Source organism: Vespula vulgaris, chromosome 23, assembly GCF_905475345.1.
Source record: "Vespula vulgaris chromosome 23, iyVesVulg1.1, whole genome shotgun sequence".
In the NCBI taxonomy this organism is placed as follows: Eukaryota; Metazoa; Arthropoda; class Insecta; order Hymenoptera; family Vespidae; genus Vespula; species Vespula vulgaris.
In genome coordinates, this window is record NC_066608.1 from 58,718 (window position 1) to 83,276 (window position 24,559).

The 24,559-nt window shown below is 47.9% G+C and overlaps 1 protein-coding gene across 1 annotated transcript in view; it reads left to right on the top strand.

Moving 5' to 3' along the window:
* Positions 1-24,559, top strand: part of LOC127071812 (transcriptional adapter 2-alpha-like) — a 46,049-nt gene that overhangs the window by 13,723 nt on the left and 7,767 nt on the right. Inside the window, exon 5 of the transcript XR_007785237.1 lies at positions 11,143-11,365. The gene's annotated coding sequence lies outside the window, so the exon portion shown is untranslated. The remainder of the gene's footprint in view (positions 1-11,142; positions 11,366-24,559) is intronic.

A 24,559-nucleotide genomic window follows, 5' to 3' on the forward strand; every position in this document is an offset into this window, starting at 1 on the left:
TAGCGCGATAAGCCGCGTAAATGCGTCCAAGTATCTCGATCTACTCGAGTCGATAAGTACTTAAATCCTCCTCTTTCTCTCTTTTTCTCGGGTTTTATCGATAATTCGATTGATGGAAAAACAAGAAACCGAAGTCTGTTACAAGGCGACTTCAGCGCTACCGTTCTACCGTTTCTATCTCTCCTTTCGTACGTAGGCGAGAACCGTAGTCGTAATAAGGTACGCGCCGAGAAAGATAAGTATATCGTGAGACGCAACCGGGTTTGCCGCAAGATAAAGAGCTATTGCAACCTATGGAGTCTCGGGGGCTGCCTCAGGACGATCGATATCGGTTCGATAGGAACGATCTTTTGTCGAGCGTCGTCGACGTTGTTACATCGACGTTGTGCTACCCTTCAAGACGCACGAATTCTCTTCCGATCGAACGCTCTTTCCTTTTCTCCTTGCAGATTTTTTTTGTAAACAGGAAAGTACCAAGGATCGCAGTACGTTTTTCGCGTCGCTGCGCGTTTCTTCCTCGCGTATCTCGACGAAGGAGGATATTTTACTTTGCTTCCTGATTTTCTTTTCTTTTTCGCAACGCCGCGGTCACCGGAAACGAGAACGAATTTGAGAAAATTTAGGAGTCGAACGACTGATCGATCTTCTGTCATCGGTCGGACGGAGCTTGACGGAAATTTGCTAACGTCGTTGGATGATCTCGTTGCATCGGCTCCGCCGTGAATAATCGTTTTAAAGCGAACGCGTAAAAAATGAACTACTCGATCGAAAGCCCCTCGTATCGCAAGAAGAGTACGTCAATAGATAGTCGGGACGTTTCTTCGAGCATCGTGTAACGACGTAGGATATAACGTTCCTTTTCTAAAGCTCGGTTACGTCGCTCGTAAATTGTCACATTTCGATGTTAGACGAATAGAAATTATACGAGCTCGTAGACGTAGATAGAGTTTGATTAGGGTCGCGAGCGCGCCTTTATAAGGCCACAAGGCGAATCGGTGTGGCCGACGGCTAGCGGCAGGTCAATAAGCCTCACTTTCAGCCAGATAAAACGCCCCTTTCTCTCGCGCGAGTTGCTCTTTCATGCATGCACGAGCGTACCGCGGTACAACGTGCTCGTCAGAATCGAGTCTCGAATCTCTTGCATGACCGAACTGCTGCTTTTTACTCTTGTCCCCCCCGCTCTCTCTCTCTCTCTCTCTCTCTCTCTCTTCAGATCTCTCGTGCATCTTTGCGTTTTTTCTCCTCCTACTTCCGCGCGTGCGAGCGTCCCCATCTGCAGGCGAAGATTTTCCCTCTCTCCCGTTTTCTTCTCTTCTCTCGAATCGAAGCCTCGAAGCAGGTGCATCGCACACGCATTCTGCGCATACCATCTGTGCACTCGTTCGGCATCACGCGTCATTCTCCTGGCTTTCCTCCGACGACTCTTTCTCCGCCTTTCATCGTCCTTTGCTATCTCCAATTTGCATGACCCATTCGCGCAAAAGCCGTTAGCCGTCGTTACGGAATATTTCGAAGCGTCTTTATTCTCGAAATTAGTTTACAAGATAGAAATACGATCTCTATTCGTAAAACGAACGGTCGAGAGAACATCGAGAGATAAAGTTTTAAGCAAGAAACTCTTTCCTAAGAACGAAAAGTTTAACGTAGTCCTACGTAACGCGACGACGTTACGTAGTAAGAAGATTGATCGTTCTGGGATCGATCGTGCCAACGACGCCAACGAACTGATCCGAAATAACGAGGGTCTCTTTTCAAACGCATTGTCATCTTGCGTTACGTTGCGAATAAGAGTTTATAATTTAGCAATATTTTAGGGAAAAAATCGACGACAGCGTAATACGATTCCCCTCTGGAATCATTTCCCCCTTTATTTGAATTTTTCTCCGTAAGAATGTTTACTTTGAATTTTCTTTCTCAATGGCGTCAAAGAGGGAATTCGAGGCGCGAGGGAAACCGTGTTATTCGCCGGTAATAGACGTCCCTAGAAGAATTTACTTTCAGTGAGATTCAGCACAAGTAACTCTTCGCCGTGGAGCGAACGTTTGCGGAACAAACCGGGAGTAGCGAGTCTCCGGTTATGACCAAACATGGCTTAGGCACGCTATCTGCCTCCACGCACGAGTAGAGAGGTAGAGAGAGAGAGAACGCAAAGTCGCTTCCATCTCTTCTCTTCTCGAGCGAGTAAATATTGCGGAGATGCTCGAATCGACGATTCCGCTATTCCTACGTCTAAAGTACCTATAGTTAAATGACTTTTTCTGGATTTGTACGTCTCGTTCTCGTTCGATCGCATATCTAAGATCGGAACCTCTGTCTTTTAGCGAAAAACTCCGGATTCGTTCTCGGAAATTTCTTTTCCTCTGACTTCCTCCGAGTCACGGTCCTCCATCTCCTCTCGTTCTGCTCTCCCTTATCATTTACCTCCGTAAAACTCGTGCGTCTCGAACGACCATCTTTTTCTGTCTCTCGTCGACTGCCGTAGTCGAGACGAGAGAGCGAGTCCGGATCTTCTTATCAGGCGGCGGCAACGACGACCACGACGTAGTCCTTGTCGCGTCGTCGCATAATTATACTCGGCAGAAGTAATTGCTCTCAGGAATTGGGATGCATTCGGAGTCGGCACGTACCGCGTCCGGTACAAAAGTCTATAAACCGAGAGCAAGGACGCGAGCGTGCAAGAGACACGGAGATGCGGAGAGACGGAGAGAAAACAAACTAGAGAAGGTAAAGCGACAAAGTTCGCGTAAACGCACCGCGGAAACTTCGCGGCAACGAATCTCCATAAGGAATTTGCAAATGTTTGCTCGACTCGTAGGAGGGGACACGGTATCCCGTTACCCCTTCTCGTAGATCGTATCTCTACCTCTGAAACAGATATAACCGATGCGCGCTTTACATCCGTTAAAGACGAGGACGTACGCGGAAACGGTATACGTTTACGTTGCCTTTCCCGATACTTTATTACGGTGTCCCATACGTGTCTTCCAACACGATTTCCACGGCGATCGTTCGGATCCGTCCTGGCGTTTCTCTCGATCGTCGGATTTATCGTCGAGTTTATCGTCGAATTTATCGTCGTTACGAAACGACGAAATATCTCCATTATTAGCGATAATTAATGTTTCGCGCGAGTAAATGGCGCGTGGCGATCGCGAGAAGAGTTCTTTCGCGTTTTCTACGCGCAAAGTACTTATCTCCTAGCTCCTCTCTCTTTCCACCTCTCTTCCTTCCTTGCTCTCTTTTTCTTAACGCGTTGCTCGCTAATTTATGTATCTTTCCATCGTACGTTCACGAAAAGTGAAACTGGTAAACGTACGTTTATGATGCGGTATCGCGGCAGTACGTCAAGATGTAGACAGAGGGTTTTCAACGACACGTGCTCGTACCTACATACGTGCTACTCGGCAAAGTATGTAAATACATAGGTAATACGCGTGTCATACGTGGGTTGGATTTATGACTATACTAAATCGGACCTCGTTGCTTCCGATTTGCTCTCCCTCTCTCCTTCTCTCAAGCTTCATACGCTTTCGCTTTTAATGTATTTCCTCGACCCTGAGACGGTAACGCACGTGGAAACTAACGCGCATAATGCGACGAATTAAACGATTTCCGCTCTCTTCATTTTCTTTTTTTTTTCCATAGTTTGCTGCGTTTACGCGTTTTCGGCTCTACGGCAACGTTGTTTCTTCGAGAAACGATCGCGCGCGATTTCGTTCGATCGAGAGACTTCTTCTTCTTCTTTTACGGGGAAAGAGGAGAGCGAGCGATCTTACGATCGAATAAAATAACGCGAGGGGTCAGCAGATCGAGTCTCGCTCTGAATCGCGTAATAGGGTTTAGGCCCACATCACGCGGCGTCGTTTATCTAACGCCGTCGTTCTCGTAAAAACGTGCCCATCGACGACGGCGGCTGGAATTTACGAGCGGAGTAGTCGCATGCCGGTGGTTTTCCTTCCTCCTCTCGTTCTTCCTATCTGTCTGCTCTTCCGCCTTCCTATCTCTCGCCGTTGGCAAAAATGAATCGATAACTGATATCGATAGGTTCGACCGAACCGTGCCTTTGTCGAAAGGAAAGCGTTAGAATACCGGCACGAGACAAATGTTATCGCTCGAGGAAATAAGGTAGACCTAACGTTTCGTATCTTTCCGTCTTGAAAAACGGCCGCGTTAGACCGCATAGTACCTGTTCTTTTGTCGAAAGAGAGGAGAGCAAAGAAAACGGCCCCACCCTCGAGCGCGCGACTTGATGCCACGTCGAATCGATCGTCCAGCGTGAAAACTTTCATTTTCTCGTCGCGGAAGGTACGTCTCGAAGCGTCTCGAACCGTTTTATAAAGAACAAAAATGTATCGTATCTTCGATCGTGACCGCGAGAAGCGAGACGGTCAGTTTTCTTCTTGGCACGTCTCTTTACGCGCGTCTCTAGCGCGTACAAGTTTTGCAAGCGTATGAGGGGACAGCTCGGAGAGAGTCGTTCTCCGAGAGGGAGGAAACTAACCTAAGATCCATCGAACCGATAGCAACGGCCGAGTGCGGTTCGAGTTATTGATCGATGCATCCTACAAGCTGTAGGCCACCTCCCTCTCCCTCGCACGGCGTTAGCTAACTCGCAGATGCACCTCGGCTACGCGTATGTACGAGTTATAATCCGACGCGTGTCTTACGCGCTACATCTGTAATCCGCATGTCGGGAGCAAGAGTACTTTCCTCTCGTTTCGAAATACTCCTCGAAAGCTTTTCGTCCAAGACCGAATCTACCGGAATCGTGGCGACGTTACGGTTATTAGCCGATTACGTAGCCGACGTGCCATCCCGGTTCAACCAAACTCTTATCGATCGCGCGTCCGATCGTAGGAGAAAAAGTATCTAACGCACTCCCCTGTTTGTTGCGTTCTCGAAATAATCTCGAGTTTGCATCTATCTAGCGTATGATCGAGCCGCATAATCCATTACTTTGAATATCTTGTTCGACGCCGTATAATTTTCAGACTTTGCAGTTTTGCGAACATGAATAATTTACGAAGCTCCTTATCGGCCCAAGAGCTTTCCGTCCCACAAACTTCCTCTCGAATGAAATTATCGTGGAAAAGAATATTTGTTCGTTAAACTCGATAAATTCATTAGCATCGCTATGAGAGGGATTTGATCCTTACGAATGTTTAAACGGAAAATATGAAGCACGTTTCAGCTCGTCGTTCGAACGGGTCGGTCGTATTTCTTCAGAAACGTTCGCTCTTCGATGCGAGCCGTAGGTTCGTCGGCTTCCTTTTCACCTCGAGATTAGAATGCACGATCGAGGAAAGAGAGCGAGCGGAGGTTGCTTAACGAAGGTACGCTAATCGGAATTAATCGTTTCGCGTTCGACGAAGCACCGCGCTGGTCGCTCTCAGGTACTTACGCGCTCTTATTGCGTTCCCATCCCTTGGATTTTATGAGAGAACCGTCCTTATTCCGTAATCGAATTACGCCCGCTCGTATCCTACTTTTGAGGCGTTGGAATTAATCGAGAATTATCATCGTCATTGTCATTGTTATAAAAGTAATCAAGCTCTCTCGCCGGAGCGCGTTAATTGGAGGGACAATTATGGTGGCAATGGTCGCTCCGTACGAAAAAATTAGTTCGCGTAACGAAATTAGAACGTAACGAACTGGGTTTGGTCGGGTACGTCAGGTACGTTGGATTCGTTCCATTCTTTTCGATACCATCGCCGGTTTCTCGGAGGCTCGACTAGGTAGATCGATTCGGTCGAACGATTCGATTCGGTTCGTTTCTTAGCCGGGGGAGAAGCAAAGGTACGCGAGTCGCTCGGTCAAACGAGCTCGCTCTAATCCGTTAAAAGCCGACTTTACGAGAGCGAAGCGTTCGCGGCCGTTCGCGGTCGCTGCCGAGCGCGCGATCGTCCGGGAGGCGGCTCCTCTTCTCTCTTCCAGTCGTTAATGTCATCGACGTTGAAACCTCGTCGATATTCACGCGAGAATGGCTGCTGCTGCATCGCGGAAAGTACGAGCGGTTTCTTATTCCTTTTTCTCTTTCTGCGACGATAAATCGATGGCCACGGCCGTCGTTTCGCGTTATTTTCCTTTTCATTTTCTTTATTTCCGTCGGCCTCTTCGCTCGTTATAGAAAATCACGCTCTTCTGTCTCCCGTGGTCGTCCTCGGGCAACGTTAACGAGAAGGAGCTAGCGAGAGAGCGCTCGATCACCTACTACGATATCAAAGCGACGTAATCGCAAGGTTTAATTTGCGATAAGAAAGCAACTAGACGTATCGCGTAGCAATGGAGAATGATATAAATCCGTGGAACGGCACGTTATCGCGTATCCTAAATATTCTCGGCGGTCGCTGTAATTTTCCTCGTCGTCCCAACAATTTTCGGCACGAAACTCGATTCGATTTACGTTGGAAGATTAAAGTTTACGGATTCGTACCGAAAACTGTATGCGATCGAAATTAAAGTCATCGTAGACGGAGTAAAGTACGGGAGAGACAGTTTTCTACTCCATTCATAAAGTTTCGAGGAGTTGGCGCGGAGGGAAATACGTAGGTAGACGCGAATCGCGACACGGGTTCGTCGACACGGGAATAAAACTTAACCGGTGGAGTAAAGTAATCGATGAAACTCGGCGAGCTATGTTTTTTATTTTTGACGGAATCGATATAATCCAGGAACGATCGAGTCTACCTCGAGTGCAGCTCCTCCGCGCCCTAGTCGATATCCCTTCGAGTCTCTTTCGAAAGCGGCCTATATAGCGTATACCTATATTCGTAGCGAGGACTGCGAAGTAGGAGAAATCCAGAGGTCGATTATCGCGAGCCGTTCTAACCTCTTGGTTGCGTTGGCAGAGGATCGCTCGTTGTTTTTTAACCGACGATCGAGAACGACGTCCGAACTGCGAGAAGAGAAGTTTCTATCGGTACCTGCAATGCGGTATCATCGTACCCGTACGGGTACGTACTTAGGAGGGCGACCGCCGCGCCGGAAGGTTTGCGTGCGACATGGTTTCGAGATGCATCGGACGGTGCATCGGACGGTGCATCGACCGACCGGTCGACCGGCCGACCGACGGTGCACGACACGATGCGAGGCGATACGCGTCGGCAAAACGATGCCTCTATTCACGGTACCGCAGTGCGTTCCTCGACTAGGTCGCGACCCCGGTTCGCTTCTCACCTGCCTCGAACCGTTCTTGCCTTCCTACCTTCTTCGGCCACTTGTGTGTACTTTTTATATTGGCTTGCGCTTTCAAGTCGATAAACTTTAAGCCCCGAACCGATCGAAATCGTTCACAAACGACTCGAAGTCGCTCTCGCCGAAAGCATTTTCAATATCAATTTCGATATCAACGTTCGAATCGAACGAATTAATCGTTTAAAATTGACACGTCCATACGTTCGTTACGATTCGCGATCGGTTTCTGTAATATCTTTCTTTATTAAGTAGCTACGGTTCAATCGACAAATCTTGGATCCTTCAACGAAAAAGGAAGAAAGAAAAGTGAAAGAATTCCGATCGGAAGTACGTTCGGCGAACTACCGATCGAACTATCGAACCGGCGGAAAGGACAAAGGGAACGGCGAAAGTATTCGTCGCGAATAGAATCCCGAGCGTGCGGATATCGAAGCGAGAGATCCGTCAGAGGGGGGAGATACGTTCCACTCTCGATGACGTAACGTATGCGAGACTCGGAAAAGACGTCCAAGAGCTGTCTTTTGAAAGGCGAGTAGAAGCGTGCTTTTCTCCAACGAACGAACGAACGAACGAACGAACCTTCTCTATCCTCTATGACATGGCGCGTTGCATTCGACGATGCAATAATTCGATTAGTTAGCGAAGTATTAATTGACGCGCCAGGGTATACTCGATGGAGGCACACACAGGCTCTCCGGACCATCGAGATGGATGAGAGATAGACGGATCGGAGAGAGGGAGAGGCAAGATCGATCGGATCGATGCAGCACGATGCACCGGACGTGTACGAAGCAAACGGTGCGTTTAACCGAGTCCGGCGTCTCAAACGTGAAAAGGGATCGGGAGGGGAAATGCTAGTCGATCTTATCGAGTTTTTCAAACGGCACGGATCGTATAAGACGCGCGAGACCAGATAGTCCGCGAGAGAATACTATCTCCGATGAAAAAGAGCCACGATCGACCTATTCTTCGAGTAGATTCTAGCAGCTGGGACATATAAAGTGTCAAAGGGAGAGGTCGCGTTCGCTCGAGTAGCTTTCGTCCCAAGTATTTTCGCGCGTTTCTTAGAAACGAATTCAAAGGTTGTACTCTTCGTGCCGAAGATAGGTAGGTGTATCGACGTCTCGAACGAAGAGATCGCCTTGCGCAACGGTCAAGACGTATTACGTTTACGAGGGTGGAAGGGCGATTGGAACATAAACGTTAGTACGCTTTGATAATCGCGAACGCTACACGCGTACTTTCCTCGGGTTGAGCGACGTTGTGCCTTCTTAGATTCGTCCTCTCCTCGGAGTAGTTCCGAATCGATCGACGGGAAGGTGGTATATAAATATCGAACGCGCTTCTTCTCCCTCTTCTCTTTCTCGGGCTTTCGTTTCACCCTTGCTCTCTCACGATCACGTTCGCCTTCCCTCACCGAATTTCTCTCTCCCTCGCACGCGCGCTTCTTTCTCGTACCTCTCTATCGGCCAGCTCGCCGCTCAGCGCTCCCCGGGGGGCGAAGCCAGACCGTTTTCTCCTCGCAGACGCGCTGTCAGAGTCCTCGAGTGTAGGGTATCCACGCTCGACGATCCACTCGGACCGCTCTTGGGTCGAGTGTCGTTTCGAACAAAGAAATCGAAAGTCGAATTTACTCGATTTACGCGCGCGGTACGAACTTGAGAGCTCGCTCGCCGAGGAAGGATCGATAAACGAACGATACACGTGCGACGTCGTCTCGCCCTCGATCCCGAGAAAATATCCGACGCGTTCGAGTTACGAGGAACTCGAGCAAGCGTCCGCTCGCATTGGAAAGAATTAGTCCGTAAGGTTTCGTCGTTAAATCTTTCGCCGTCCGTTTCCGTCGTTCGTGAAGCGGAAGCGACTGCAAAGGCGAGAAAGACGGCTATGCTCGAAGAGCGTGCATCCTCGGAGAATATCCGCGCATTCCGAGTCCGATCGGCGATAAAATCGGTCGCGCGATAAAAAGGCTCAAGCGTGGAATCGCGGAGAGGAGCGAAGAGTCTATGGAATCCACGGAATCTTTTTCGCGATCGTTCACTCGCGAAAATTCCAGTTCGGCTTGTGTACGTAAACGCTCGTACGATAGACGTTGGGATGCGCTATTCTCCTCCGTTCCCGAGAGAAGGGAGACCTCGCAAATGCGCGGTTATGGGAGTTGGGAGCGAATTTGAATAAGCGTTCGAACGGCTATGCGGGCCAATTCGCGTGCGAACGAAAGTCTCAAACTCCCCCGACTCCTCTCGAAGATCGTCGATGGAAAAAGGTATCGGCAGGCGATTAGGACCGTCGAGTCAACGACCTCGCGAAAGCCCGGGGGCGGTTCGGTAGGCCGGTAGAAAAGAGCGATAAAAGCGAGCAATTAAGAGCGAAAGCCGAAAAGGAAGCTCTTATCGCGCGCGCCGCGTATCCTCGACGGCGGTGTGTGCCCGATCCATAACATTTACCGCCGCGCTCTCTTCTGTCCTCCGACGAGTCCGCGATATGCACGAACAGCGCGTAAATATTTGACAGCGTGTAAATATTTATCGCAGGACCCAATTTGCAAACTCGACGAACCTTCGACGAACCTTCGATGAAAGTTCTTCGTCAGTCGTCGTTGGTACGCGCTCGGTGTCGGCCGAAATTCCGAGAGAGATCTTCCTCGCGATCCATCGAACGTGCGGTTAAACGTTTCGACGTAACGGCAAACCTACGTACTCGTTACGATCTCATTTACTTTATTTATTTTACAACGAATCAAATAGCTCGTACGCGACGCGGCGCGGCGCGACGTTAATACCGTTTTATCAAAGTCGACGAGTCAAAGTTAATCTTCGCAAAGTCCTCGTTCTTCGTGACAATTCGCGAGCACGCTCGAGTCGTTCCTTTTACGTCCTCGTAAAGCGCCGTACTTTGCGAGATTACGAGCATTTAAATGCTAGGGATCGTCTTTGAGATCGAATCTGGTCGATGCGTCGATCGAGAGGAAGATTAGAAGGGATTATCGGAAGTCGACTCGCTTCCTCGAGAGCCAGAGTAAGCCTGCTTGAGATTTTTATTTCAAACTTTTTCGCGATCGTTGCTCCTAGTCGCTAATCCTTCTAGAGTGAAAATAATACATTTTCTCGAGCGCCGGAAGCGGCATCGTTTCCCCGCGAGCGCTCGTTGAAAATTCTTCCGCCTTCTCTCTCTCTCTCTCTCTCTCTCTCGCCCTTTCGAGTTCTTTCGGAATTTATTGCCCTTCGCCGAGTATCCTCGATCATGAGACCGACTCGAGCGCAAAGTGCAGGCCGCTCCTTCAGCTAGGAAGGGAAATAGGATCGATACGAAGAGCTCCCTCGGCGTTTCTGCCTTGTCGCCTCTCTCTCCCCCCCGCGTCCAAGGGACACGCAACGCGAAATTCGGAGCAATTCGATATTCGAGTCGAAACGAGTAGGAAGCTTCTTGTCGGATCGTTAAAAAACGTCCTTAACGAAAAATTCAAAAATCTCTCGAGAAACGGAATCAACGTCCTTTCGCGTTGTAGATTTTACACGAAAGTATCGGATTGTGCTGCGAGACGGTAGAGATGATAAGGAAAATCGATGTTCCTTCGTCGACTTGGCACGTTTCCCGTTTTACGACGTACTCGAGTGAGCTAAAGGGAGAGTGAGAGATGGGAGAGAAGCCGAAGATGCCGCACTGGGTGGTCTTTAATTGACTCGTTCTTTGACGATCCTTGGAAACGAACGTGAAACGTATCGCGCCGCGAAATTCGTCGCCATCTTTTTTAATCGCTTTTGATCGTCGACTTTCCTGCTCCGATACGATATGCGAGTTTTCGCGAACGCAGCGAACGACTCATCCTCTTCTTCAATAATCGAGAAAAAATCGCGTGCTAGCAAGTTCGTAGAAGAGTTAACGCAATGACGCTGACTCGAGTACTTTAATCTAATCTAATCTGACATCGTGTCTATTTTGTTCCAGATAGCGAAACAATTCAGGAGCCATGGCCTTCGAATCTTCAAAGCGCAACAACGTTCGATGCTTCGGCTGAGGTCTCTACGCGCAAAATCATTCGGAAGATCTTCTTCCCGCATATAGATGGACGTATATCTCGTATAGACGTATACGTGTACTTTTGATTCCTTTTGCGAAACGTGACGGAGAGCTTTCCTTTCTCTGACATCGTCGCCGTTCGGGATAAGAGGTAAGAGTCCCTTGCCCGTTCGATTTCCATTCGAATTTACTCGTACGATTTTTCTGCTATCTCGGAAATATTCTAACGTTCTCGGAAGGATCGTGGATCGTTAGCAGGGCCGCGTAATGTTTATATTCCACGTAGGAAACGAGCTGCCGCCGCAGGAAACTCGAATCACGGCGAATACTCGGGAAATCGGAGAAAGAATTATTCGATTCGAAGAGCCCTTTTCGTTCGTTCGCTTTTCCATTTTTCCATTTTTCCCTCGGATAAAGTTCCTCCGTTTCTCGGAAATATTAACAAAAGAGGTTTATTTGCGGTACAAGAATATCTAGCGTAGTAGACCACCGTTTCGATTGTTTTACTTTGGCTCGATAAACGAACACTACTCGGAGCTTTGTTCGATCCCGCGTTTCAATATTCCTCCTCGTTCAAAGAATGTCCGACGTTGTATTAACATCGCGGAAGAATCCAACATCTTATTTCCTCGTCGAAGAAATAGGAGCTTTACGGTGATTAATTCGCGCTCGAGTTTACTCTCGTTCACCAAGGGTCGAACCAAGGCAAGGTGAAGGTTCTAACCTTTCATGGATTTTAGGTCTCGTACGCGAGAAATAGCCTCGCGCTCGGTCGCTCGACTTTCTCGGCTGCCCCTCGCGTTTTCAGCGTTGACAACTATTGCCTCCGTTCGTCTTCCTCCTTGTCCCCGTTCGTCTTACTTTATGCTAACGTTTTGCACGTGCCTTCGAGATGCCACGAGAGAGAGAGAGAGAGAGAGAGAGAGCGCGCGTCTACGTTTACCTTTTTGCTTTTTCGACTTAAAATATCTTTAGACCGACGTAGGAGAGTACGCGCCGAGTTTCGAATCCTCATTTAAAATCTTTAACGAGTTTCGCCTTCGTAATCTTCTCACTAAACGTTTTCTTTGACGCACTCGAAGACTTTATTAGCTCTCGCTATTTTTCAATGCTCCGTCTCGATAACGCTATCGCCGCTCGTAGGAAACAATTCGTTTTTTCTTTTCGGATTTCCAATCGCTCCAGAGCTTTTGTCTTACGTCACGGCGTCCGGATTTGCCGTTTATCCGATGGCGTTCTTTCTCCCATAATGGACCACGTCCACGTTTCCCGTCGAATTTATACGCGAAGCTTCTTCGATGGTGTTTCTCGCTCGCGCGCGCGCGCGCACACACACGCAATCTCCGTGTACTCTAGCATTTCGTTTCCTTTTCTCCGAGTAAATGGAAGTGCCGAGCCAAACAAAGAGCTCTATGCGAGGATAAAAATACATGTGATACTCGATGTTTCCTATCCCGATATCGTTCGATTTAATCGATTTACGAGCAGTTAACGCCTGGCGTAGTTTCGAAAATGTCGAGGATTTTTCTGTAGGATCGATCCTCGGGACGTCGGAAATTTTATTCGTCCTTTATCCACTGCGTTCTTTAATATTCATAGGAAGGACGCGGGGAATATTTGGAGATGAAAAAAGAAAAAAAGAAAAAGAAGGAAAGGAAAGAAAGAAGAAATCCTTCCCTTCGTCCGTAGTAAAGTTTCTTTCGCGTGCGGTCTACGTACGTAGGTACATCCGTCTTTCTCCGACTTATCTCTTGCCGTTTCACTAGATTTTTATTGTAATATGCAAAAATCCTTCCTTTGAGATTCCGAGGAATAATGAAACGTAGCGTTCCCAAGCACAATGCGCCCGGCTAGAATAGGTGCAATCGCGGCCGGCTCGATAATGCATTCCGTTCGTGCAACTTCCGAACGCGCGAGATCGTTCCTCTTCGAATCCTCCTCGCGAGAGTCCAGACAAAATTTCTCTGTCGCGTCGAATCGCGAATCGTAACGAAATGGAAAATTGCGATCTGGCCATTTCTCGACGTTCTTTCCGCGAGGATTACGTAAGGACAAAAATTCGCCGAATATTTCGACGAGTCGACGTAAAATTGATTTCGCAGCCGACTAAACGGGAAATAGAGCTCTCTCGCGTTAAAACTCATATCATTTGAATTTCGGAGTAGGTTATTTTAAATTCTGCGCTTCCTACATTCGACGCGATTTTATGAAATACGTACCAAGTTTAAACCACGTATCCGTTCCGTCCTAGAATGGAAATCGTTTGGAAAATTTTTCGACGCTTCCCGCATCGCGAGTACGATATAAATACAGGTGAGATTTATGACGAGCGAAAGCTATCGCGATCGTAACGAGATCGCTTATCGGATATCTTTGATATTACGATATACGATTCGAATTACAATGGACGGGAAAACGTTTTGAAATTTCCCTATATTTGTACTGAATTATAATTCTTTTATCCGCGCTTCGCGTAAACGAAACGGAAAGCTCCTTGATTCGTAACGATTTAAAAATTAAATTTTTCGATTTACGTTTATAACCAGGAGGATCCATTTACGACCGTATTAGTCGAGAATCTCGAGTATAAAAGCTTCGAGCTCGTCGACTTAATGGCGTTAAACATTCGTCAAGGCAAGGCGAACATTCGAAACGGCACTCGAATACGTCCATGCAAACGAGCTGTGTATACTGCGACAGTAAACAAGTAAGTAATTAAGATAATCTAGGAAGGATCTCTCTCTCTCTCTCGCTCTCCCTCGGCGAACGGTTCTACGCGTTGGTTCTTCGACTAATAAATATTAATGATATTGGCGCTTAAAACGGGACTATCGAATCGGGAATAATTCTTGTATCTTTTTTAATCGTCCGGGTCGAAAAGTTATTCTCGAATCGTAACGTTCCAGCAACGATTATCGAAAGGAGATGACGAAACGATTGAGATATAAGGCGCACGCGACGATCAACTCGCGTTTCCCCTTTTATTTATTGCGCGTTCTACCGCTTTCGTCCTCTTGGCGCCACTGCGCGTGCATGTGCGTCCGCGTGCACACGCACGAAAGAGAAAAAGAGAGAAGGCGAATGCACGGTCATGCATTAAGGTACATATGTACACAGCGCGTCGTATATAAGTCGTATATAAATCGTATATAAATCGATTCGTTATGTGGGCATCAGAGTATCGATTATTATCTTGCGCTTATGTCTATTTATAGCCACGGGCCGGCTCGTTCCTCTTTGTTGGCGCCACGTTTCCCGACTGGATGCACGGCGTAAACTATATGCCTCTCGTTTCACGTTCGCACACACGCGTTAACGAACGGCGAAGCTCCGCTTACGCACACGCGTACGCGTTGCGTGCGTGCGTGCGTACGTCCGCCCGCCGTCTATATACGCATCGCACATACGTGCCGTCGGCTTACGTGTATACATAGCCGTAGTACGTATCTATCCTTGCAGAAACACGGCAAACAAGGAAGTGCTTCGCGAGGAGTAGATGGTTGCGTGTATGGCTGCCGCTTGCGCAGCTACTTCTTCGCGCGTCCCTCCATCGAGATCCACGGAGCTTCTCTTTACGAACAATTATCAACTTCCGTCATCCTTTCGTCTTTACTTCGCTTACTCTTTTTTCTTCTTCTTCTTCTTTTCGAACCATTATCTCTTATTACCCGTATCTCGAGCGATGGATTATCGCTTAAGAGTCGTAAACTTGAATCGACCGGGCAAAAATCGGTTTACGTCGCTCGAAGAAACCTTTCGCGATTCGTATCGGTTTATAATTGTTTGCAAAGGAGTCGGAAATGAATCGACGTGACTGCCGATAGACCGATCACGTTCTAAAGTGTCTCAATAAGACGGAGCCGTTGCTCCTTAATATTCCGTTTTGCAGTCGTACAAGGGACCGAAGCGTTGCACTCGATGGAATATCGAACGACGTGTTTCTGCTACCGTCTGCACGAACGCGGCTTATCGACGCGTTAACTTTCCCTTCTCTCCGACACCTTTTACGCGACAAGACTTTAACCTTCTTTGCATACAGTCGGTCGTACAAATATCGCGATACGTTTTCAAAGCGGACGGCATCTTTTCAACGTTCGATATCGAGAAACCCGATCGTAGTGTCGAACCCGTGGATTCGCGCGCTCGCTATTCCGACGTGCGGTTTCCCGACGATCGCGAGCTTCCCGTTAATTGTTACGAAATCCGGGTGGACCAAAATGCAAATCGCGCACTAGGCGAACGCCGCGCGTATCCGACTATAACCAGCTAATCTAACTTTGCGCCATAAACGACGTCGAGTATGCGAAAACGAGCGCTACGTGTACGATTCTACGAACCTACGAGCGACGATACTCGCTGTTTGCGACGCTGTACCGGCAGGAGCACGTGCGTGAATGAGAACGATAGCGGATAGAACGGAGGATGGAGTACCATTTTGATTGGTAGCTTAAAGTCTTAAATTAAAAGTAAGTACACGCCTACGCAATAAATAAGAAAACGAACCGTTCGTCTCCTAAATCTCCGATAAGATTAACTCGCGAAACGAGGGAAGATTAATTGCTTTTATAGAATGCGATATAATTACGAGTTAAGCAGCCGTTAGCTCGATACATCGCACGATATGCACACGATATTTCGTGTTTCGCACGATGTGCATTCGATCGCGAGTAATGTCGATTGGCCGGGTCGCGCCACTTGGAGGTTGCCGCTTTTAGAGACCCATATTATAGAAACAAATCGATCCTTTCTAAAGACTGACTCGGTAATCGTCAAAGTCGAACGAGCTTTGCGAGCGCGACGACGGAACTTTGCGCGCATCTACGTCGGTACCGTCTACGTCCACGCGTACGAGTCTGCTCGCGATTCGTGGTAACGCCAACTGAAAAAAATGGCCTCGATCGGATAAACGCGATTAACGCTACGAAATAAAATATCAGCTCCCTGTCGACGGAAAACGGATACGGATTTTCGATTAACGAAGAACCGAAGAGCGACGAGTTTCCGAGAGTGGATCGTCGATACGTGGCCACCTGTACGTGCGTCTGCAACATCGTAGGCATGCACATCTCTGTGCGCCGTATACGTACACATACGCGTATGTACGTATATTTGTACGTATACACGTACGTACATCTTGCGTCGCATCGCTCTTCGTACACGTCAACGGGGATGATGTTACCAGTAAATCGGGGAGCTACTGTTAATTTTCGTTAACAGCAGAGGCACGTTGTAGCAAGAGGAGATGTCGACGTCGATATCCAACCGAGAGACTTATCATTTAAAGGGATGATAAAAACGTTGAACGCAGCAGGGTAGAATATCGCATCGCGAATATTACGAACGAGCACGGGTCCGCGCGTAAACGTAGCAGAACGCGTTCTCGGACAATGCTCGAAACGAAATGATTTATTTCAGATCGGACAAAGCGTTTCGAATCGACGGATCGAGCGGATACGAACGAATTAGTACGATATAAATAATCGCTCGTTCGTTCGATCTATCGATGGACCGGAGGTCGGATAGGGTGAATTATCTAAAGTCACGAAACGTTAAGCGCACAGGTGCGTACGTATTTACGTATGTAAATATGTTCTCTTCGGCGTAGGGAAATATCGGTTAACGCGATAATGTATACGTATTGCGTATACAGCGATGCGTATTAGCATATCGTTCTTACGGGACGAGAATATGCAACGAGAATATGCGAATATCGAGCATAGGGTTAAAACCGTGGCAAACTAAAGCTTCGATCGAGCTCGCTGGGTATTAATGCCGGGCAATCGATGGAAAAATTATGGATGGACGTAGTCGGAATAAAAAGAATTAACGAAAAAGGGTAAAGGCGAGAAGAGGAGAGAAAATCGAGATCGCCGATTCGTCTTAAGTAACGATTACGCGACGTTGACGGTGAAGGACGACCGCTGCGTTGCGACCTTCTCTCGCTTTGAGACAAGAGATTCGAGATGCGCCGCGAATGCCCTCGAATCGTCTCGCAGTTGGCCGAATTCCTCCCTCTTCTAATCGTAAAATGGCACGAGAGAAAGAAATTCTATCTATGGCTCGTTTCTTTCGTCGAATGGTTGCTCTTAGATAGCGTTTCGAGATAGGTATCTCCCGGTGGATCAAAAGAGAAAGGGAGTTCCATAAACAACGGACGAGCGATACGAAGAATTTATCGATCGTAGAGCCCGACGTCTCTCGGCGGAGAATCCTTTTTCCTTTCTTTCCTGTAGCCATCGTCGTTTAGTCCGCGTTAGAGATGGAAAAAGGGGTTCGTTATCGCCGTCGTTATTTCTTAAAACGAGCCTTTAACGGGCCTTTATACGAGAGTTCGTACGTACGTAATGTACGTAAGGCATATAGTCGGTAAGAGACGCCTGTCTCGTACCGCGGATACGTAATTGCTCACGACCTTATTGCCATTCATACGCGACGATCTCGCATCGTAGCGTTAGACGCGTTATAGGCCGCATAAAAGGGCAATGAGTAGGATAGAGATAATTCCGACTCGCCTCCTCCCGCGATCTGAACGACGCGTAAACGTTTCGATCGGGAACGTCGCGACGGCCGAATGCACGGCTCGACGAGTATTCGCGATTAGACGGGAAAAGATTTTTGACCGAGGAAGAACTACCGAGGCCGCCGGACGTCAGATCGATTCGAATGTCACCCTTCAACGTCGACGTCGGCGGACGACCGACACCGCCGACGCGCCGAGCGTACGGTACTATTCGGAATATGTCAAAGGTGAGGGTGTACGGTTTCGAGTCGACCGCAGGGTTTACGCCTAATGAAATGCCGATGGATCGCAATTTCCACGGTCCGTTCACGGTTTCGCTCTTCCTCGATTTTCAAAATCAATTTCACATCCACGACTCGACGAGTCGATCACGTATCGTCGTGAACCGAAACGGTTCGTCTCCGAAAAAGATCTTTCCGTTTCTCGCCGGTCGACTTTATCGAGTCCGACGAGTCGAAGGGACCCCTCCGTTGTCATCGTCCGATCGAAGAAGGCCACGTATACGTGTCGATCGATGTCTCGCAGCCATTGTAGCGCTCTCGAAAAGGAACCTTTTCCAAAGACGACCGTACGCTTGCTTGCAAAAGCTATTGTTGCGTCGCGAGCGTCACGGCGAGCACGGCTTAAATCGTATCTATCTCGAAAGTCTAGGGGCACTAGGCTTTCGTATTCCGTTTCCTAGGATACGATATTCCACGATATTATTTTATGCGTCTATATAGGCCACCTCCGTTATATCGCGGCGACGGATTATTTTCGCTTTAACGAGCGAGCCAGCCAGTAATTGGCGGACTCGGCCTCTCTCGTTATCGTTCGACGATGTTCTCCCAAGTAGCGGCTCAAAGAAATGCGCAAGGACGATCGCGTCTATCGCGTTGAAAAAATAATTGGTAAAACGGATGTTCCGTCGAAAAGAAGATCGATATCTATCGAGATATGTATCTTTCATCCTTCGATCACGATCGATCGCGATCCTCGTCGCGCCTTCTATCTCGGGCGCGTAGCGTCTCGTTTCGCGCTCTTGTCGCGGCCGCGTGAGCGCACGACCGACGCGTATAAGCGTTCATTCATAAAAGCCGTCGTGGTCGGCCTCGTGAATGTAACGCGTTTATCGGCCGTAATCTTCCAGTGCATTCGCTCGTCGAGTGAAACGGTTACGTAAGCCGCTTGCGACACGACCGAACGACCGGTCAAAGAGTTTCGAAGACAAAAACTGCTGGCTACGATTAGCCACCTTTCCTCTTCCTCTTCGTTCGGCCCTCGAGAGAACGATAACGATCGTAACGCCCGGGAGCGAGCGTACGACGTTATCGATACGACGATATCGAGCTTTTCTCGATCGTCGTTCGAATTGCGTATCGTGTCGTCGACTCGACGTTGATTCGAACAAAGGAAAAGTTAAAAACATCGAAGGAGAGGTATTTACGAACGCACGCACGCGCGCCCGTCCTTCGAGAGAAGATAGGTAATAACCTTGCGAAGGACGAGAGAGCGTCCTTCTCGGAAGAGGTCGGTCGTAGTTTCGCGTGGCTTTGTCTTTCGGCGAATGAAAACGTCACGTGTTTTCTTTTTTCCTCTATACGTTATCGCGCGACGACAACAAAACGCTCGAGGAACAAACGCAAATTGGCCAGTGGAGATAGGAATATCGAACGGTAAGCGTCGTGCGTCACGGTTTAAGCTTTCCTTCGTTGCGCATTTTGATAGATTAAGCAAAAATCATTCTGCGTTCGACGTTATCGACGCTCTAGCGTTACGCACCGTTGATATACGATTGTAAAATTATCCGTAATAAAAGGAGCGTGAGTACGCATCGAGGGATTCGCCGAAAGCGATCCACTGGATAAAGAAGAAACTGTTCTTTGCTCCGGAGTCACGTACGCAGCCGATGTCGTCGAAGCATTTTCGTCGGCGTAAAAAAAAACGTATGAGTGAAAAAGCGAGCGACACTCGAGTCGTCATCCACGGAAGAATTTAGTCCGCGTTGACGCTTCGTCGCTGATTTATAAAATCGAAACGAGTCAGGCAGCGAAGGAGTTTTCGACTCTCCAAGAAGTCTCTCTCCGAAGAACGTAAGTACGTCGTAGGTTCGTAGGTACGTGCTCTCGCGTTGTCGCGCAAAAAAGGCGTCGCGTACGTATTATCGCTCGACTACGAGAAAGCGAAAAGTCCGAATAAACGTTACGGTCGTTATTTCTCCGCGACCCGCGCTACGTACGGACGCAAGGGTTGAAAGTTCGTCGATGGGAGAGGTAATTAAGGCGTGTCCAACATCGTTCGTAACCTCTCTGCCGAATCTCGCTTCGCGAGTTTCTTTTCTCGTCGATACGATATTACCTGCTTTTTTCTTTCTTCTTTCTCTCTGTTTTTTTGTGTCGTTCGACTCTTTCAGAAATCGCTGCGTTTCGAGCCTGTACTTTATCGCTCGGCGGCTCGACATTTTGCATGCGTTTTCCCTCTTTCAAGAACAGGTATCGCGTGAATTATATAGAAAAAGGAAAGTGGCCGGGACGAACGACCTCGCGCGTGTATATGCGCGCACGACATACGCACGATATTTCTTATCTTCGCTTATACGTACGTAGCGATCGCGCGAAGGTGTCGAAACCATGAGTATATTACGAACGTTGGTCCTAGCCAAAGTCAGACACGCCAACTTACACGCGAGCACCTTTAAAGTTTCGAAAAGACCAGATTTCGTCGATGGGATCGAAACTATCGGTGCGAGCCAACGATCGCGATATTTCACGCAACCGAGGCGATAACGTCCACTGCACGGTACCTTGCTCCACGTTCGTGCTAATTGTGAATTAGAGATTTATCGATCGATAAGACCGATACGTTTACTTCGCTCGCAAGGGTACACGTGTACGTCGGATTATTTAATAAATCGATATCAGCGAACACGGCGAACTATATTGCGCGATGAACTCGATTCGAGTTTCGTCTAGTATTTTATCGAGAATTGGATACGTTTACTTTGTAGTTCAAAGGTGTCTCGGAAAGCTCGAAAGTTTCGTTCGTAGACGCGCGCGATGAACGCGTTGGGAAGAGGATATCGCTGAGACGTAACCGAGGTATCTCGTTTCTCTCTCGCTCTCGCGTTCTCGAGAACGACGTCGAAACTTCTTCCTGGGCGAGGAAACTTTTTCTCTTTTCTTCGACTCGAATCGTTTTCACCCTCGCGTAAAACGCGATGTCTATACGCGCGCTATCGCGAACGTAATAATAGCGCATACTTTACGATTGTGTGTGCATAGTATCGCTTGCAGTGTGGCCTGCCGTGCGTACAGACCGCTAGAGGAGGATGAAGATGGGGAGAAGGAGGAGGAGGAGGAGCGGTCCCCGAGACAGGATACCATTTAAGTGTTCCGTAAATACTGTTACCACAAGCGAGGGAACAATCCGCCTTGGAGCTACTCGCTCCGCTCGATAATGCATTTTGTCGGTAGGGTACGCGCCCGGCGATGGGCATCGTTTTCTATCGGTTTTATGTCCGATCTAATGGCCTTCGATGAAGTAGAAAAGGAGCAGAGGGAAGAAGGAGAGGGGCTGAGAGAGAGTTAGTTTATTTACCACGACGAAACGAGCTCGCGCGTACGAGCTCTCCTATGCCTACGATCATCCGCTCTCTCGCTTGCCGGAGAGTCAAACTTTTCGTTCCCACTTTACTCTACTCCGCGTAGACGCAACACTTTTGGAGGATCCTGTTAAATAATTCTGCATTTGTAGAATTTCCGTTTCCGTTGTAACGAGTTAGCCGTTAGTTTTCCTTCGAGATCCCGTTATAAAATAAAGTTAATTAGCGAGAAGAGCAAAAGGGAAAATCCGCGTTCCGTTGAATCCCTCGTAGGTATCTCGTACCGTGTCCAATAGTCGAGTAATTGGCGAGTCGCGTCGAGATTACGGTAGCAGGGACGTCTTAATGAATTAGCACGAAATAGTTCTATTAATAATATAAAGATGATCGCACGTTCGGCCCGAGACAGGAGAGGATCTTGACACCGTTTAGTTATTTCGATCTCTAGCCGAGCGAATACACCGGCAGCAAATTAGACACGGATCGGTGGAACAATAGGTTAGCGTACGCTAATTAAACACGATATCCTTGTCTTCCATTAATTTCTTGCGACGCTTCGCTCGGCTTAATCCAACGGATAAGTAATTTTCTAAACGCTGCGAGATCAGACCTCGGTTCGGTGAAACTTTGCTAATTACACCGAGTCGAGATCATAGTTCTGGCAATTTTACGATCAACGATGAACGAGCGTCGACGTTTACGAATGCTTCGGCACGACTATCGATACGATCGAGTTGTGCTTTTTTTGTTTTTTTTTTTTTGGCTCCGACAAAAATATCTACGTACTCGTACGAAAATCGAAATCGAGAGGAATCGTCCAAATCGGCCCGAATTTGATCGACTTTCCTCGAACTCGACTCCGCCCACGATCTCTCGTATCCTGCCGACGAAGAGAAAGAAGAAGAGGAGATTGATCAACGCGCCGACGTGCGCGCACCATCCCTCCCAACGACGAACCACGACGCTCGCAAAAACTCCCTACGACTCGGACTTGTAACGCAATTGTGGGACGTTTAATTCGATAAATTAACCTCTGGTCCGGTCCGGCCCTGGTCTTTGCCGGCGTCGTCGTCGTCCGCGTCGCCGTCAGGTTGCGCCTGTGGTGCGGACGAGAGAAAAATAATCGAGCCAAACCGCGGCAGGAAATCTCTTCAATCTGCCCTGATGCGTCTCGTTAACGAGTGTTTGTTTTCTTCCGGCGAGCATGAATCGCTTGGCACGCATCGTTCTTCTTTCGTCCTTTGTGTACGGGAGACAGAGAGAGAGAGAGAGAGAGAGAGAGAACGAACGGTTTCTCCTTCCTTCCTTCCGTTCTCTTCGCAATTTGACAACAAACGTTTCGAGCGTCGTTTCGGAAGCTTTCGCTCCAAACTCCGAAAGAGAAGATAAAGCTTTGAGGGACTTCATTTTCCAAAGTGCTCTAACAATTTTATAGATGGAAAACTACCGCTTCGGCTCCTCCTTTCTCCTCGGTTTACTGCTCTACCTCCCATCTAACTTGTACGTTTAATCAGCGACAGCGTGACCCGAGGCTGTTGGCTCTTCCACTTTTACGATCTTAAATTCTTTCCTGTTCTACCTTTCTCTTTTAGCAGCACGCTCGTAAAAGATTTCGTCGTGGGTGTACCCGTCTAAAAATATGAGCGATAACGAGCAATCGATACGCAACTCCGTCCTCGCTCTCGAAGCTCATTATTGCGTAGCTACATTTTTTTCTTTTTCTTCTTCGTCTAATTCGTATCTATATAGACGTATATGTTATTACGAGCTCGAGAAAAATTCATATAAAATAATTGAAGAGCGAGGAAATTTATTTCTATTATTTACGACTTTTCTCGGGAACGTTCGCGGAAGGAAAATAAATTCCAAGGATTTCCAACGTTCGAGGAGAGAGAGAGAGATGAGGAGGGGGAGGGAAAGGTTTGCGGGGAAAAGGAAATAATGTAATTAAAATGAGATGCGCCGACGGACCAGGATGCGTAGATATATAGCGAGTGAGTAAGTAAGTACATATGTAGGAGCTCGCAAGATGTAAAGCAAAGGACGTCATTGCGAAGGGAAGAATTCCCAGTGCAAATACGAGAGGAGAAATTGACTCTCGGAAGCGTTCGAGGTACTGGTATAATCTTGTTATTCCAACGGCGTTGCGTATCGTCGTCGACCATGCGCCGCCACCTGTGTCACGGTAAAATGTGTCGGCGTGTCTCTCGATATCCCGTCGAACGATCTCGTCCCGTTCTTTCCTCTTTTTTTTTTTTCAATTTTTTCTTTTTTCCTCTTTTTCTTTTTTTTCTTTTTTTTCCTTTTTTGCCTTTCGAAACCGTCCTACCGAAAGCCTCCATTGTCGTCGAACGCGCGTTAGGATCAACGATTGGAACTCGCGATAGCGGGCAAAGCGAGCTCTCTTTATATCGTTACTTACATATTTGTTTTTAGGTTACCTCCGATAAAATCGTTTACCTCTTTGTGGAAATTTTACTAAATCTCTAAGCACGAGTGCGTAGATAAATGAAACGAGGCTGATTCTGTGCGAAGCAAAAATTTGAAAAATTTTCATAAAGCTTGACGGGAAATTTCCGCTTTGTTCGGCTGCATTCGCGAGCAATAATAGCTCCCGGAGAATCGTCTTTATTACGCGATCGAAGAGAACGAAATTGCGCTCGTACGCGCGATAAAAAGATAAAAATAAAGAGAGAGAGAGAGAGAGAGAGAGAGAGATCGAGGCATTCGAGATCGCTTTAAGATCCGGTCGTTCTAGAATGCCCGTTGCGTTAGTGGCAGAGCCTAGAGTTAAAAGGTTCGCTCGTCGTTCAACTCGACGATTCCGGACCGTAGAAATATCCGACGTCTCGTTATAGCGATTTGTCTTAATCAAAAGTGAAATCTCGGTCGCTATGGTTGCCGCCAAAGTCAAAGCCAAAGCTTTGGGTAGCGTTTTAACGAAGAGACTCGCGCGTGACGACAGCAGAAAACGCTCATTAACGTCGAACGAAGCTGGCCGGCCGATCGCGTCGAGCAAATTTTCCTCGAAACTAATCGAGAATTTGTCTGGGCGAAAGCGCCGTCGGAATAAGGGTTTCGTTTATACGCCGTGCGAGACCTCCAATTAATTATAGTCGCTGGGATCCGAGTTTCTACTTGGAAGGTGTAATATCTTGTAGAGAAGCCCGATACGAGATACGAGAGAGAGAGAGAGAGAGAGAGAGAGGAACGTTTGTTGTCTTCCTTCATCCTGCCATTCTCCG